The sequence below is a fragment of the Perca flavescens genome, chromosome 1, assembly GCF_004354835.1.
Source record: "Perca flavescens isolate YP-PL-M2 chromosome 1, PFLA_1.0, whole genome shotgun sequence".
In the NCBI taxonomy this organism is placed as follows: Eukaryota; Metazoa; Chordata; class Actinopteri; order Perciformes; family Percidae; genus Perca; species Perca flavescens.
In genome coordinates this window covers 31747225-31762523 of record NC_041331.1, presented here as the reverse complement: position 1 = coordinate 31762523, position 15299 = coordinate 31747225, and the positions used below count along the sequence as shown (strand labels likewise).

The following is a 15299-nucleotide window of genomic DNA, read 5'->3' as shown; positions in this document are numbered from 1 at the left end:
AAAGAAGAATAGCATTATAATGAATTGATTTCCAACAAAATTGGAATAGAAGTAAGGGACTGTATGGAAATGATTTGGGTGGGCAATCTTATGTGTCCCTCCCCAGCGTCAATATTTTCTTTGGATCCTTCTTTGGAATTAGAAGAAAACTGCTATACTTCCCCCTCCCCAAATGTCATAACATTTAAACAGTCACCTGTAAATTAGTACAACTCATTTGATCCTGCACCCTAATTTAGACATTAATAACTTAATGAAGCAATAATAAAATATAGCCCCTGATAGCACATTTAAGGTTAAGTTGGAAATTGCTAAATGTATTTCAAACACAGCAAATGTTGACTGTGGGTAGTGCGTTTAGGCTGTGGTGGTGGTGGGGAGAACAGGGGATGTTGGAAAAAAATTAAATAGAATCACCTTTTGGATATGGTCACGATGCAATGCCCAATCACGTAACCTAGTGGGTAACATGGAGACACAATTGCTCCAACCTTAATAAAAGTCTAAAGTAGCCTACAAGGGTTTATAAACTACACAAAGGTTGGCCAAAAATGCAGCAAATAACTGTTAATGGACAAAAAAAATTTTAATAAATACTGAACTCTCCAGACATCATGGGGGTAAAATAGAAACACAACTGTATCCATATCCCTCCAATTGAAATAAGATATAGTTATCAGCAAATTCACAAGGAAAAACATTCCAGGCACACAGAAAGTCTGTTTTCCATTACATGTCACAAGTTTATATTGTTCTCTACATTTCTTTCAAAACAAGAGAAGGAAATGGGAAAGACATTATATTTCTCTCTGGTGAGGAACATGTTGCATAATATATTTCCATTCAAAGACAGCCAACTCAGTTAAGGACCTTATCCTGATAGATGCAGAGGGCACTCCTGTACAAACTCGAAACACTTGTCAGATGGACACAGTGTAAGTAAAACCTGCCCCTATAATAAACCTAATGGTGTTAACCAACCTGGTTTTGCAGGTTGCTCCCAACCACAGTTAAAAATGGGTCAACAAGGGTGAACATGCTTTTCCAGTACAACTAAATGAATACTTTAGGGTTAGTATAGAACTATTACATTACATTCAATCTCTGACATACTTGAACATTATTTGACTGTAGAATATTGCATTAAGCTTTTACAAGGTGCCAAAATACAGAGCACAAATGCTGTTAAAATACATGACATTTTTAATCTCTAGTGTAAACACAGCAGAAACCACATTTAATTCTCACACACACACACACACACACACACACACACACACACACACACACACACACACACACACACACACACACACACACACACACACACACACACACACACACACACACACACACACACACACACACACACACACACACACACACACACACACACACAGTAAATTTGCTAAACAGCGTTAGGCAAATACAGTAGGTCTATTAGGACTGGTGTAATCATGTGGTTGAGCAGTGATATGTGTGGACTCACAGCTACAGACTCAGGTCTTGTTGACCAGGCAGAGCAGCACTATCATACATATGGGTCAAATGCAACTGGAATACATGTTTTTACCATTAAAAACAAGATGCATTTGTGAAAGTAATGCCAGAGTGGACAAAGAGCAAGCAACTGAGGGAAGCAAGGGAAGGTAGAAAAGTCAAATTAGGGAAATTCATTTCAGGTTTGTCTGCATGGCCCCAAAGGGACATCCCCTGCATCCAGAGCCCTCCTTTGGCCCAACATCTAAACCCCTGCAGGGCCTGGCCAGGCTTCCTACAGGACCTGCAGGTCATACTGAATATGAATGACCTTCAACTGGCAGACCAAGCTATGCGCAGACACAGCAGAGACAGTCAGCAAACGGGGCAACAGCCAGGTTTTAGTGAATGCAAATGTGAACCATTAAACCTTACCGCCCATGTGTAAAAGCGAGGTGTGACTTTTCACAGTTTTGGTTGTATTAATGCTACAAGAATTCTTGCAGACTCCTCAAACTGATGTCTTTCCCTGCCAAATCAAGCTGCAGGAAAAACAAAATCTACTTGGAATTTTTATTTTTACACATTGCTTGTTTTATTTGGGATGGACAACAAACCCTTTTTAATCTGCACTAACTCAACTCAGCTGATGGAAAGGCAACGTGGCTGGCTTCATGCCTGCCTCGTCCTGGTTGCAATCTGGCTTCAGCCCAGTGGAATTACTGTTTTCCCACATCTCATGGACCCTGAACACGCAAGTTCCCATCAGTTTGTACGGAGTACTTCCAGCCCCTCTGGACACTACATGGGATATCACTAACCTTTTGGGGGTTAAAAACGACCAGAGTGTACCCCCCTCCCCTCCCCTCCCCAGTTTCCACTTCCCTTCCAACTCTTTTACCACAACCTCTCCACATGCTGACCATCCCTCTGAAGTTGTTACAGTGGGTGGAGTGTTGGGTGGAGTCTGTGTGTTTGTTTTGAGTGTTTGAATGTGTGCGTGACTGTGTGGGCGGGGGTCTGCGTGTGCATATGTGTGTGTTTTTCAGAGAAAGAGAGGGAGAATGAGGGGAAAGCATGCAAGATGCTTTTGCAAGTGCTTGCAGAGAAAAGGTTTGTTTACAGTAAGAGAGCCAGAGACTATCAAGTGTTATTAGTGTTAGTGATACAGTATCACGCTCTGGTAAGGGTAGCAAAAGAACAGCAGAGGCCCGAAGGGGGGAAAGACTGCTCCACCGGTCATTTACAGGCAGATTCCAACAAAGCATCGGTACCATCTAAACACTGACCCAGGCTTTGACTCTCTCACGCATCATAAATGCCAGATTTAGTCCATCAGTTCAGGATAAAGTACAAATTTTGTAAGCACTTGTGGTTTGAGCCTCAGAGAGGGAGGGGGAAAAGGGATGCTTTATCCAGGCTGAGACTGTGTTTCTTCCATAGAAATGAAGAGTTATGGGAGGCATGTCAACACACTTTACAACATGCCAGCAGAGATAAGAGGAGGCGGCGATTTGGAAGGGAGAATAACAGGAAACAAGCGAGGTGCCATTTAGCAAGTGTAAAGTTGGACAGAGTCAATTCCAAAAGGCTCCACATGGTGTTCACAGACCTGTGTGACTAAACAGGCCTGAGCATTTGTCAATGTTTTTTTTTTTTTTTTTTTTTTTTTTTAAGTCTGGTGAAAATAAAGCAGAGCCATAGCAACAGAAGTGTTTCTTGTTTGTTGTTTCTTTGGGCTGAATGCGAATGGCAGCTGTTTATGCACATGGGTAGATAGAAAACAGAGGAGCCAGTCCATCAGGCTGTCTCCCCACCTACACTGCTTTAACAATGCTGCAAATCACTGCTAGCGCTAAGATTGAATTATTTTTTTAAATTCAGATTTATGAATTGTATTTTGGGGATTTTGCTCCGGAGAAAGCAGGCAATGTGTGCACGAGACCCTCGCCGAGCACATCCAAGACCCTCACCAAGCACATCCCTGATGGGAATGACATGAAAGCAGCTCTGAGTTGAGCAAGACCACAAACTAGAAGTCTGGGTTAATAACGACTATCATGAGGCAAAACACCACGAATTTAGGCAATTTCTCTGAAAAACTTAATTTACGCTTTAAAGCTGAATCTTCGTCAATTTACATGTATGCCAGGCTAAAGAAGTCCACAAATTATACTTAACAAAAAAGAAAAAAAAAAAAAACATTTTGCCTACTAGATTTAGATGAGATTCAGATTCCCTCCGTCTCCCCGTTTTAAAGGTGTTTAACCTGAAAACCGAAGAACACCGAGCTGGCACAAGAAGACCTTTACCATCCACGAGCTGCAGCGCAAAAAAAAAAAAAAAAAAACCTCGGTCACAGCCACAGACTGTATAAAAAGATTGGTCACAGCTCAAGTCTTCACAGTCGTTGGAAAAACTGTCGAAAAGTGGAGCGTAACACCATTTAAATCCGCAAAGTGCGCTTAGCTTGAGCACGTTTGAGTCCAAGAAGGGAAGTCCATCATCCGAGCGTTGAAGGTTTGAAGACGAGCCTCCTCTACTACACAGACTGAAGAGGCTGGTCGCTTTCAAGCTGCTAAACTTTGGCTCCTCCCACAGCACACGCTGCCTGCCTGCAACCACAGACTCTAGGCCTATATAAAGAGCCTGCAGCACAAATGGTCACCCATTTCATCAGCTAAATTTCACATTAGGCTATATATCTAGTTTCGCATAGCTCTATGTCGGAGAGAAAAGGCCTAAAATAGCCAACAAGCGTCTGTGAACTATACAGAAGCAGGTCAAAATACAAAGAAAAATATATTTCATAGACAAAAGAATGCATAGCCAAAACTCCTGTGTAATGTAAAAGTGTTCTTATTGGAAATGCCTACATTATTTGTTGCAAAGAGCTGCAAGTAGCCTATTTATGCAAAGATTGTCAATGCCTTACTTGGAACTTGAACAGTTTGTTTTTTAGCCTATATCAGCATAGTTGGTCGCCCCAAATTGCTGTGGGGCACAGAGGGATATGTTCCACCAGAATAAAAGCCTAAAGTAGCCAATAAGTGTTCATTAATTATGCAAAAGTTGGCCAATAATGCAGCAAATCAATTTTCCTGTGCAAAAAAATATGCATACATATAATCTGTACAGTAAATTGTCAAATATGTACAGGATTAGTCAGGCTGGCCATCAGGGGCGGTCAAAGGGTACAGATGTAGGCCCAAGCAAAGGTCTATGATGTTGGAGTGGGTGTGGATGAGAGACCCAATTTGGAAAATGTTGTCCTCCTGTCCATAGTTCCTAATGGATTAGTGGATCGAGCTATTCATTTTCTTTTTGAAACATATTCTGAAGTATATATCAAATGTGTTTTGCAGTGAAGAGTGAAGTGAAGAGGCTCTTAATGCATCTGCTCTCAGATTCTGACAGTGACCGATTTCTTTGCTGGGAGAAAGTTTTCCTACTTTCTTGTCTTGGGTATCAGTATTCCTACTTTTCTCAGGCTACCCTGCAGCCGTCAAACAATGAATGACAACTGAGAGCGTCCACTACAAAGAGAATTACATGGGATTATGTAGAGAGGCAAAGACCTGAACAGAACCAGACTCAACTATTCATGTAATCTCTTTTTTTGCCCCTAAAGAGAAAACAGAACTGCAGACTCTAGTCAAAACAACAGACAGCGTAGCTGCACCTTCTGCTCTGCTCTGGACGTCCAATCAAAATTATCATTATCTTTTCTTGACAAGGAGGGACACTAATGAGGAGGGACTAATTCTCGTGCATAACATAAAACCACTCTTCACACCCGCAGGCGAAAAAATCACATTCATAATTAGTCTCCAGCTCCTTGCTTTCAGTGACATGCGACAGTGTGAGAATTTGTCAGATATTTTGACTGTTAACACCAAGATATGTGATGACACCAAGCCAGGCGCAGAACGCTTGAGGCTGCATCCGGATAGCCCGGTCTGACAGAACTGTGACACTTTATTCTGGAAATGTTGTCACTCTCTGACTGATTTTGCATGACTTTGCCACAGAAAGCAAAGGCCATTCCCCCCCCCCCCCCCCATTGGAAAAATTTGTGACAGGTGGGTGTTATATTTATCTTTTTGACTATATGCATGTCTCTCTCTCTCTCTATTATATGTTAGAGATACAGTATATGCTGATAGACAGACGCCAAATCAAAGTTGCTCTCCTTTATCTGCCAGGTAATCCCTCAAATTCAATCTAGGATTACTTCTGAGAAGATTAAAATCATCCAACTTTGCAAAAGTCAGGCTTGCAACAACAGGGGCGGATCGACCACTCAGCGGTATGAATTCCTCTTAAAATGGGTTGAATTATTTTTATTCCTTTTCTATTGGTTCTGTGGTGATATACAGGTATGGCAATATGCGAATGCATTAAAACACCAAGTCCCCCAAACTGTGATTAAATTCTCCAAAAACAAACAGATTAATGAATTATGAGTGCAAATTAGCATCTACCTAAAAAGGAGAAACAATTAAAGTGGCAAGCAGTTAGACGTTGGCACTCCCAAAATGAAGATGCAATAACAGGATGCTGAGTAACTCTTCAGCTTTGGGTGAAGCTCTTTGATAAGAATTAAGTGGCCTCCTGGTAATGAGCACGCCAGGGTTTATTTGGAGCATTTTACACTTTGAAGAAATCCTTTTATGACTTAGAATAAATTTTTAAAAAAATCATCAAATATGGCTGTTTTTAAGTCCTGAAGGTTGCATTTTAACAAACGCTCAGTGGTTGTTGATCACATCACTCTTAATCTGCCGTTGCACTCAAATAATATCCCCTTGTCTTGGCACGCGAACACTCCGGGGCGCATGCAGCAGCCATTCATATTAAGGTCACGGCCACCCGTGGAGCTTTTATTGGGGTTAAGTATATAACAGACTCTTTCAGTAATACACAACACCAGATTTCGGGTAAATTTACCCACCCAATATGCTTTTGTCAATGAGATCATTGTCATTGTTTTTTCTTTTATAAACAGGTTCAAATGCACTATAAGTGTATATGAAAAATATGAACGAGAGGAAGGAAAGATTGAGAGGCTTTAAAAATGACTTTTAACTAGAGAGACCAGTTTGCTCACACCAGCCACAACACCAAATTGGGCCAGGGGCATAAAGTGGGGTTCCCCCCTATTTCCTACCATCTACTTCTGGCCAGGGGCGTAGCACAAAATTCTGGGCCCTGTAGAAAGGTTTTTTCTGTGGGCCCCTCCCCGCATCCATAGCTATTCATTCCAGCATATTTTAGGGCCCTCCACACATGAGGGCTTTGGGTACTCAGTCCCCTTTTTCCCCCCAGTCCAACGCCCCTGCTTCTGGCCCCCTTGCTAGGACCATACCTATTTTTAAACTCGCCCTTCATTTTGATCTCAACTACACACTTTTAAAGTTTCGTGACTGTATCTTGCATGGTTGCGACGCTATTGAGGGGACAAATTCTGGCTGCAGACAGAAACACAAAGTATTCAAAACCACCTCTGTGGTAGTTCATGCTACAGTAGGTGTCTCCAGGACCTTATTTTGTCATGATGACACACACACGACACACACATAGACTCACATAGACAAGATAAGAAAACAATACTGGCATCGCTGTCACGGCTGCTCATTATTAAGTGTCATTGTTAGCCATGCTAGCGACAAACCTGGTGGATGGTTGGTCAGTCAGCCACTACTTTGGTCCAGACTGAAATAACTATTAGATGAATAGCAATCATATACAGATATTCATGGTCCCAAGAGGGTAACTTCTAATTACCTTGGTGATCCTCTCGCTTTTCATCAAGAGACATCTGTACTTTGGAGACTGTCCTCCCCCCAAAAACAACTACAAGTCATTTGTACAAGCATCAATTATGACCTATATTTAAGTTTATAGTGGCGTTGACGACGTGTTTAAATCCATTACTGTTGTGTTTAGATATGTAGAAAACGCTCCTATGGGTCTTATTTCCTGCCACCACTAGGAGCACTAATTTATGAAATGCTCCAGTGGGTCATATTGGAGGGTCTTATTGTTTGGAGGACTTGTTGGTACTTTGTGTTGAGTGATAATTAGCCAATGTTAGCATGCTGTCACGCTAAACTAAAATGGTTAAATAGGTAAACATTATACTAAACATCAATATGTTAGCATGCTGATGTTAGCTTTTAGCTCAAAGCACTGCTGTGCATAAGTACAGCCTCACAGTTCTGATAGCATGGCTGTTGACTGTTGTTCATTGGTTACTGGCTTGGTGTTAAACTGAATGGTGATTGACAGATTGTATACCTTTATACCTGAAAAGCAGATCTATTTTAAATTGTATGTAATATGAGTAGTAGGCTAGCTGAGAGGGAGAGAGGATAAAAACAAGAATTGTTGACACACAACAAGGTCAAACTCATGATTCCTTGAGTACAAGTTGTGCTCCCACTGACCAGTAAGCTCCACCCCTGCAGACTGTGATGAAGTCAGAGCAGCCCGATGCAGGTGCCTCCTGCAGTGCTAACAGCACTATGACTCATCCCCATGTCCACACCTTGTCCCGCCCCGACAGTCCCAAAAACGTCCCCACATCTCACTCTCTCTCTCTCTCACTACGCAGGAGGCCTTCTTTCTTCACACTGATGATTCATGACTTCTCTACCGATGCAGCACCCCGGCCTGAAAGTGTCCCATTTGCTTCCTCTATAAATGATCCTGAGTCGAGTTGTGTTGACAGGTTGGTCATATATCATCGATAGGAATGACTTGTTGTTTTGATACCTTTAAATCAAACTGCAAGTGATGTTGGCAGTGACCATATGTTTTATGCATATTTGGAAATCTAACATCAACTAATGTTTGTTGGACCAGATGAGGATCACAATAAATATGTGTGTCAGTAACTTTTGTGCACATGGGAAACCATCATCACACATTTAGATTTGTGTCTAATAAGGATCCACCATAACTCTGCCAATGAACTACTTGGGACCCTGATACAGCACTCATGTCCAGGTAGAGTTGTTGGTAACAGTCAGTGTGAGTAGTGAGTAAATCCCTGTTTCTGTTGCCGCAGATGGCACCTCATGTCCATATCAAAGACTAGAGAGGTGCCTCTGTTTTTACCACTTCTATCCTTCCCTGCAGCCACAGCCACCTCTCTCTCTCTCTTTCTCTCTCTCTCTCTCTCTCTCTCTCTCCGTCTGATGCACATCAGAAGTAGGCCTGTGTTTATAGTGACAGGGAAAAATAAGTTAACAGGAGATGCAAATCATGTCATCGACTTTAATTGGCAATTACTTTTATTCCTGACATGTTCAATCATCTCAGAGTGAGTTTTTAAGGCTTTTTGGTTCCCCATAATTAAAGCTCAGAGGTTTACCAGCTAACGTGAACACAGCTCCTCATAGTAAGAGTTGAAGACTGAATGATTGAAACTACAAATGAAAAGTCTTGATTTTACTGTCACGGTCCTACAATGTGTCTATTTCGGGAGAGAAGGATGCAAGCGGCCTATCTTTTGGATCAAGGAAATGGACTCTAACCCTTGATGCAACCAGTTTGGATACCTCTTTATCTTCCATAATGAATGAGAACCAATGACAGCTTCTGTGCACACACAGGGGGAAGGGCTGACATGTGGTGTTAATATGAATACAATAGGATGTTGTGAGATTAATGCACAATGTTAATGTTGTCCGGTTTTCCCCTGAGAGCTTGGGGGAAGTGACGTCAGTGACAGCCAGTTCAGCTTAAAAGCAGACATTGGTGTATGTCTCATTACATGGATTCTCTTTGTTTGGCTCCTTCTTGGTGGTTTTGAAGCTGGAAGGCTGTGGTGGGTGCAGCAGGAGGACATAGGTGAAGGTCCTGCACAGCTGCACAGCAGGAGGGGGGAGGGCTGTGCAGGAAAGCCTCCAGGCACTGGGAATGAATTAATGGGTTTCAGATTTTTTATGAATTTATCAGCACAAAGAACTGTATTAATCTTGACATTAAATATAGTAAAGGGGAATATCACTAAATGCAAGAAATTGCCTTGGTGTTTCTTAGGTCTGATGGCAGGTTTATCCGTTAAGTGTTTTTGTGATCTTTTCCTGAAATTAAAAGCCAGGAAATTAAAAAATTGGACATGCTCCACTTTCAGTAAAGCTGTGCCTGCGTTTGTGGAATTTTACAAAAAAACAGCTCATTGAAAACAGAATGATATTTCCATAGGCTGCTTGGATATTAGCAAGATATTATTAATCCTCCGCAAATATTTAAGTAGTTTTTTTAGTGATAATAGCACAAATTAAAAGCACAGGAATGAACACAAAAACTAGATTTATCCATATTTTTCTTTGCTTAAAGAACTTCTGTTATGTGTTTAGTCTGTTATCCACTGTAACAGGTATCCTTAGCTACCCAGGCGCCCTGGAAGTTAGAAGAAGTTTTAAAGTTGAAATCCTTTCCTGATTAGGAAGTATGCATGCCATTTGATGGACAATTTGTGTAAAATACTTCTTCAGTGTTTTCAGAATGGTCAAACCAGATAAGCTGTCCTGGGTCTGGTTTAGGTACGGCATATGTCACATATTTTAATATTAAGGAATACTTGTGGTGTTTCTGTTAAGAGTAAAATGCTGGAAAAAAAACCACTCACAATCTATGATTAAAAAAAGAAAATGTTTTCATGTAGAAGCCTGTATAGACCAAACAGTAAACACACATATGCACACATTGAGTGAAATAAAATAGTGATTGAAAGGTATATGAATCCTTTTATCAGGATCCAAAATAGTTACACAGTTGGCAGAGTCGATGAAATATTGATTGAATTGATTTACTCTCCTAGCCTTTCACTATTCTACCTTGAGTGAGTTCAAATATTCATGCTCACTTCAGTTGATTGGTTTGACGTCAGCACACCCAGTGAGGGTAGATACAAAATTGACAGGTTCAGTCAGCATGAAGTTGTAACCCATCTAATGTACCAAAAGCAAAAGTCCTGCATCCTCAACTTCACTTCACAGGAAGCAACAAGGTCAGAATTTGTGACAAAATAGACGAGAAGAGACCCCTAAGAGGATGATAGTAACAAATGAACTGCTTCAGAGAGAATATTAACATTAAGATTTTCTGCCAGGGTCACAAAGTGCAGCATATGAGTGCAATATTAGCTCCCACTCTTACTTCTAAAGATATTTAAGGTCAGTGGGGAGACACAATGTCTGTTGTAGGCTGTAACAGGATTCAAACAGTAAAAAAAAAAAAAAAATCAATAAACGATCTCCGTATGACCAAACACTAACCTTTTAAGCACCCGAATAATGCTTTAACAGCCAATGGAAACTGACAATGCACTGCACTTCCTGCAATGCCTGTTGGTTTATTAGTTTGTTGTTGAGCCACCATCCTCATTACTTTTACATTTATGCCGACAGAGAGTATGTTAGAGTTAAACGGGAAGAGGTTTTTTTAAGTGCTAATCATTAATTTAAAAATCCTACATATTTACACACACTGTTTTATGAGGGGCTGCAGATAAAGGCCAGCTGACTTCCAAAATATCTTTGTGGGTTTCATCCTTTCTATGTGGTTATAGCTACTCATTGATAGTAATGAGCGAGTTGAAAAGCATAGCAAAGCTAATTTGTTTGTTGGTTAATTGAAAAACGCTGAGCAGATTATCTAGCGAAGAAAATATATTGTTTGGTTTGCTGCCAGTGAGCTGGTGGCATTTGACGGATTGCACTTCCTTCCAGATTTATTACATATTTGTGTGAATTATGGATCCCTGTGATGCACCAATCAACTAAACAGGATGGAGATAATCAAAAATGAATTAAAATGATGCATTTAGATAGAGATGGAAAAAACTGTGAATCGTGTCTGGCTTCTTCTCAGCTCCATGTGATATAGAAATGGAAAAACATCTGGATGAATTAGTTATGAGAGTGTCCACATGTGGAGTAGTCCAACCATTATAAAATATTAACATTTCAACACACTGGATGTAAAGGTTAGGTTGCAGTTCGTTGCTACCGGCTGGTCAAACTCAAGCCCCAAAAAGAATAATGCACCAGTGACTTCACTCCTCAGCTCCATTATCATTAATGTGCCATTTAGCAGTCAAAAGCCATGACAATAATATAATTACTTTTCCTATTAGACTGAATGTCATTGAGTTTTACAGTGAAAGAGCACAGTCTGTGCACATAATGGGGAAGCAGAAGACAGAGAGAGCATTGCCAGTGTCCAAATGTCACAGGCGCAGGAGTTCACACCACATGCACACACCCTGTTTTGTCAGTGACACAACAGGGACAATCTATATGTAGTGAGACTGCCCAGGCTTTATTGTAGCCAATATATCCTCCCAGTGCAGTGGGCGGGAGTCAGAACAAACGAAACCATCACAGGAATTAAATGCAATAGCAGCTTTGGTTTACATTCATGTGATTCCTTCCCTGTGTTATCTCAAAGCTAGGTGACTGACATTTTTTAAAGAGGAGACCAGATAACACACAACACCCTGGAGCAGGTTTGGGCTTCATAATTCAGGCACACACACACACACACACACACACACACACACACACACACACAGATATGCATACAAACAGATTTCACTGAAAGCACACACACATACACACACACACACACACACACGCGGCTTCCAGCTCCTTACTAGGACACAGACACACAATGAGCCAAGACCCTGACTGAACGCAATCTATTGCCATGGCACCCAGCGCTTAGATGACCGGTATCTGTAGTAACTGAGCAACCTCACACCTCTTCATTACTCCAAGCTGAAACTCAGCTGCGAGCCTCTCCTCTCAGGCTGCAGTGGCAGCAATGCCTCCCGGTATTTGTCCTCCACTCTCTGCATGAAAAACAACAATGTCCTTTCATCCTTTTGTCTTATTGTGAACCACTATCGCCTGCTGTCATAAAAGAAAGGAGGGACTCACCGTGCATTCCTCCCATGGCGGGATACAGGAGCCAGGTGGAGCGAGCAGAGGCTGCAGTGGCGGAGGAATCCCCCTGGTAGTGTATGTGTAAGAGTGTGTGAGAGGGAGCGTGGCAGTGTGCATGTGTGTGAGTGTGTGTGAGTGAGTGAATGCGTGTGTGTGTGTGTGTGTGTGTGTGTGTATGCATGTATGTATGTGTGTGTGTGCAGGGAGTCGAGCTGATCCAGCAGATGCAGGCGGGAGCCACCAATAGAATGAGGAGAAGGAGAGAGAGAGGAGGGTGTGAGAGACAGAGGGAGGGAGAGACAGCAGAGGAGGGGTCTGATAGCATTACATCATGGACTAGGGAATGGTAGGTTTGCAGGGGGGTACGGTGGGGAAGGTGTGGGTGTGTATTTGTGCATGTGTGTGTGTTTGTGTTTGTGTCTGTATCACCATCACTGTACAGTATATTCTCCCTCTGCAGCGGACAACAGGATGATTAAAGATGGGGTCCATGCTGCATACAGTGCAGTGCTGTCATGGTGGCTGCACCTGTGTGTGTGTGTGTGTGTGTGTGTGTGTGTGTGTGTGTTTGTGGTTGTGTACATATGAGCAGAACATAAACAACAGCTATAATCAAGAAGCTATAATGATCACACCACATTTCTTAGATTATGTACCAAAACCTCCTGGTAACTATAAGTATTCAAAACTTTCATGTCCAAATACAATGCCATACAGGCTAACAGTTTGCTGCAGAAGGAAAGAACTCAGACCTGCCCCTTTCCATGACACACTCAGAGCCACCAGCTAATGGATCCCTTGTCAGTTTGAAAAAACACTGATGGACACCCTTTTAGGAAGTCACTGACATTTCAGGTGAGTGATTCCAAACACTTTCTGCTGGCTTTGACAGAGCACATCTCTAAATGGAAGAAAAAACACACACACTTTAGTTTTTACCCTATAGCAGCATTAATCACCTCTCTTTGTGTAGCCTGCCATCCCTAAAAAGAAACAGAGGGAGAAGGAAGAAGAGGAAGAGGGAGTGAGAAGGAAGGGCATTAGTAGGAAAACAATGACAGCTCAGGGTCATCTTTGCACCTCTGCTCTGTCTGTACCAATCTGGCACCAGACAGGCAAAAAAACGAGACAGGAAGGATTCAGGTGGCAGAAACACGTAAATATGAAAGTCATTCCTCCCAGCTGTCTTCATTCATTTTTATAAGTTAGGTCTGTGTGTATGTCTATTCTCTTATAAGCGGCAGTCACACTGCAAAGTGGCATATACTATGGCATATATAAGTACCAAAAACTGCAGTTCATCGAGTGGACACTTTTCACTAGTTGGTGAATTGCTGTAGCTAACGAGCTATCTTGCTAGGTGGCCTGGCGGGCTAGCGCTAGTCAGTCACATTATCTCCCAGATCTATTCTCAGTTTTCTCTGCTGTTCTGTTTACTTCCTACTGGAAGTTTTGTTCAACATTACACACAGTTTTAATAAAAGGTTTTTGAGGAGGAGGATCTCTCCAAGCTAACAAGCTTGTTAATGGTAAGTTAGCAAATTCGTTAGCTTAGCTCGGTTGCTAATGGGACAATAAGTGTATTCAAAAGAAGTGTATGTACCATCAACTCACCATGTCTCTTTTGTGGAACAGATTTTACTCCAACAGAGGACATGAAATAAAACAGCTAATAATAATAATGTGCTTCATTTTAGACTCTCTGGCTCTCAGTCCACTCAAAGGTCAGCAATGCTGCTATTGGTCAAGTGTGCAAATTTGCATGTCAAAGTTCACCAAAGTTGAACTCCACTTAAAACATTCCCCTCCTTGAGCAGATCCTCTGATCGTGGCAATTCCATTGGAATTAATTGATTTCATCACAACATTTCACTGTTTTAAATCCTGGTGTGTCCAGGCCTTTAGATATTTCTGACCAAAGAGAAGTTCATTATGTGTGATACTACAGGACTGGCAGCAGGGCTTTGTTTGAAAGACAACAAGCACAATGATTCAGCAGTGACATGGGTTAATGCAACACTAATACAGTTAACATACTTTAAAGTACAGGAGAAAATCTCGGCGGGGAAACAAACAAAAAAGGTTCTATGGAGTAGGGATGATTGATGATTGTTCTATATTTACCATATTTCTGGCATGTTTGCTGTTATACCAGCTTTTAGAAGTGCTGCAACTCATGCTTCTTCTGCCAATATAATTGTATGAGATGTTGGATATTTTCACACACACAAACCTTCCTCCACTGCTCTTTCAAGTTAAGGCAGATTTTGGCCATAATCAGTAACTGGCTAAAGAATGGTCTCCTTGTTATGTATTTGTCCTCTCAATGTCCTCTCATCTCCCATGTAGGAATTGCTGACTGGGAATGCTCCATCCATCTTTTGTGACGTGGGCTGTCAAAGATCAGAGAAGTGCCTCATTTGAACAAATTTCAATGTATTTGTTGGACAATGCGGTTAGAATGTCAACAGAAAATGTAAAATAACAGCATCGGTCATTATCAAAGTTAATCACCAATGTGTCTATTCAGAGGAAATGCTGCAGATATTTCAATTCAAGTCAACTAAACTCAGTTCCTTTTGATGGTGAAGTGATAATGCAACAAGAATTTCAGCCTTTTACATCGGTTACATCGACATGTGAGGAAGTTCTAAATAGGTTTGACCTTTTATTTGTCACAAGCCATTAGAGATCCTCTCGACTCACTAAATGAAATGTGACAAAGGCTAATGGACCTGTGCCCACATGTGAGTGGATGTGACTCATTTAGGCTACATGTTGCTCATAACATGCATACTTCCTAGACTGGTGCCTGTTTATTGTAGAAACCCATGTGAAGGACTGGAAGTGACATTAATA

At 41.5% G+C, this 15299-nt stretch overlaps 1 protein-coding gene across 2 annotated transcripts in view; it reads right to left on the bottom strand.

Moving 5' to 3' along the window:
• sema4bb (sema domain, immunoglobulin domain (Ig), transmembrane domain (TM) and short cytoplasmic domain, (semaphorin) 4Bb) overlaps positions 1–12669 on the bottom strand; it is a 55087-nt gene extending 42418 nt beyond the window's left edge. The window contains exon 1 of one of the 2 annotated variants that reach the window (XM_028570052.1): positions 12435–12669. The gene's annotated coding sequence lies outside the window, so the exon portion shown is untranslated. Of the gene's footprint in view, positions 1–3693; positions 4056–12434 lie in introns of those variants that run through there. The other variant, XM_028569992.1, reaches the window with a different exon arrangement.
• Between the last annotated feature and the right edge of the window lie 2630 nt (positions 12670–15299).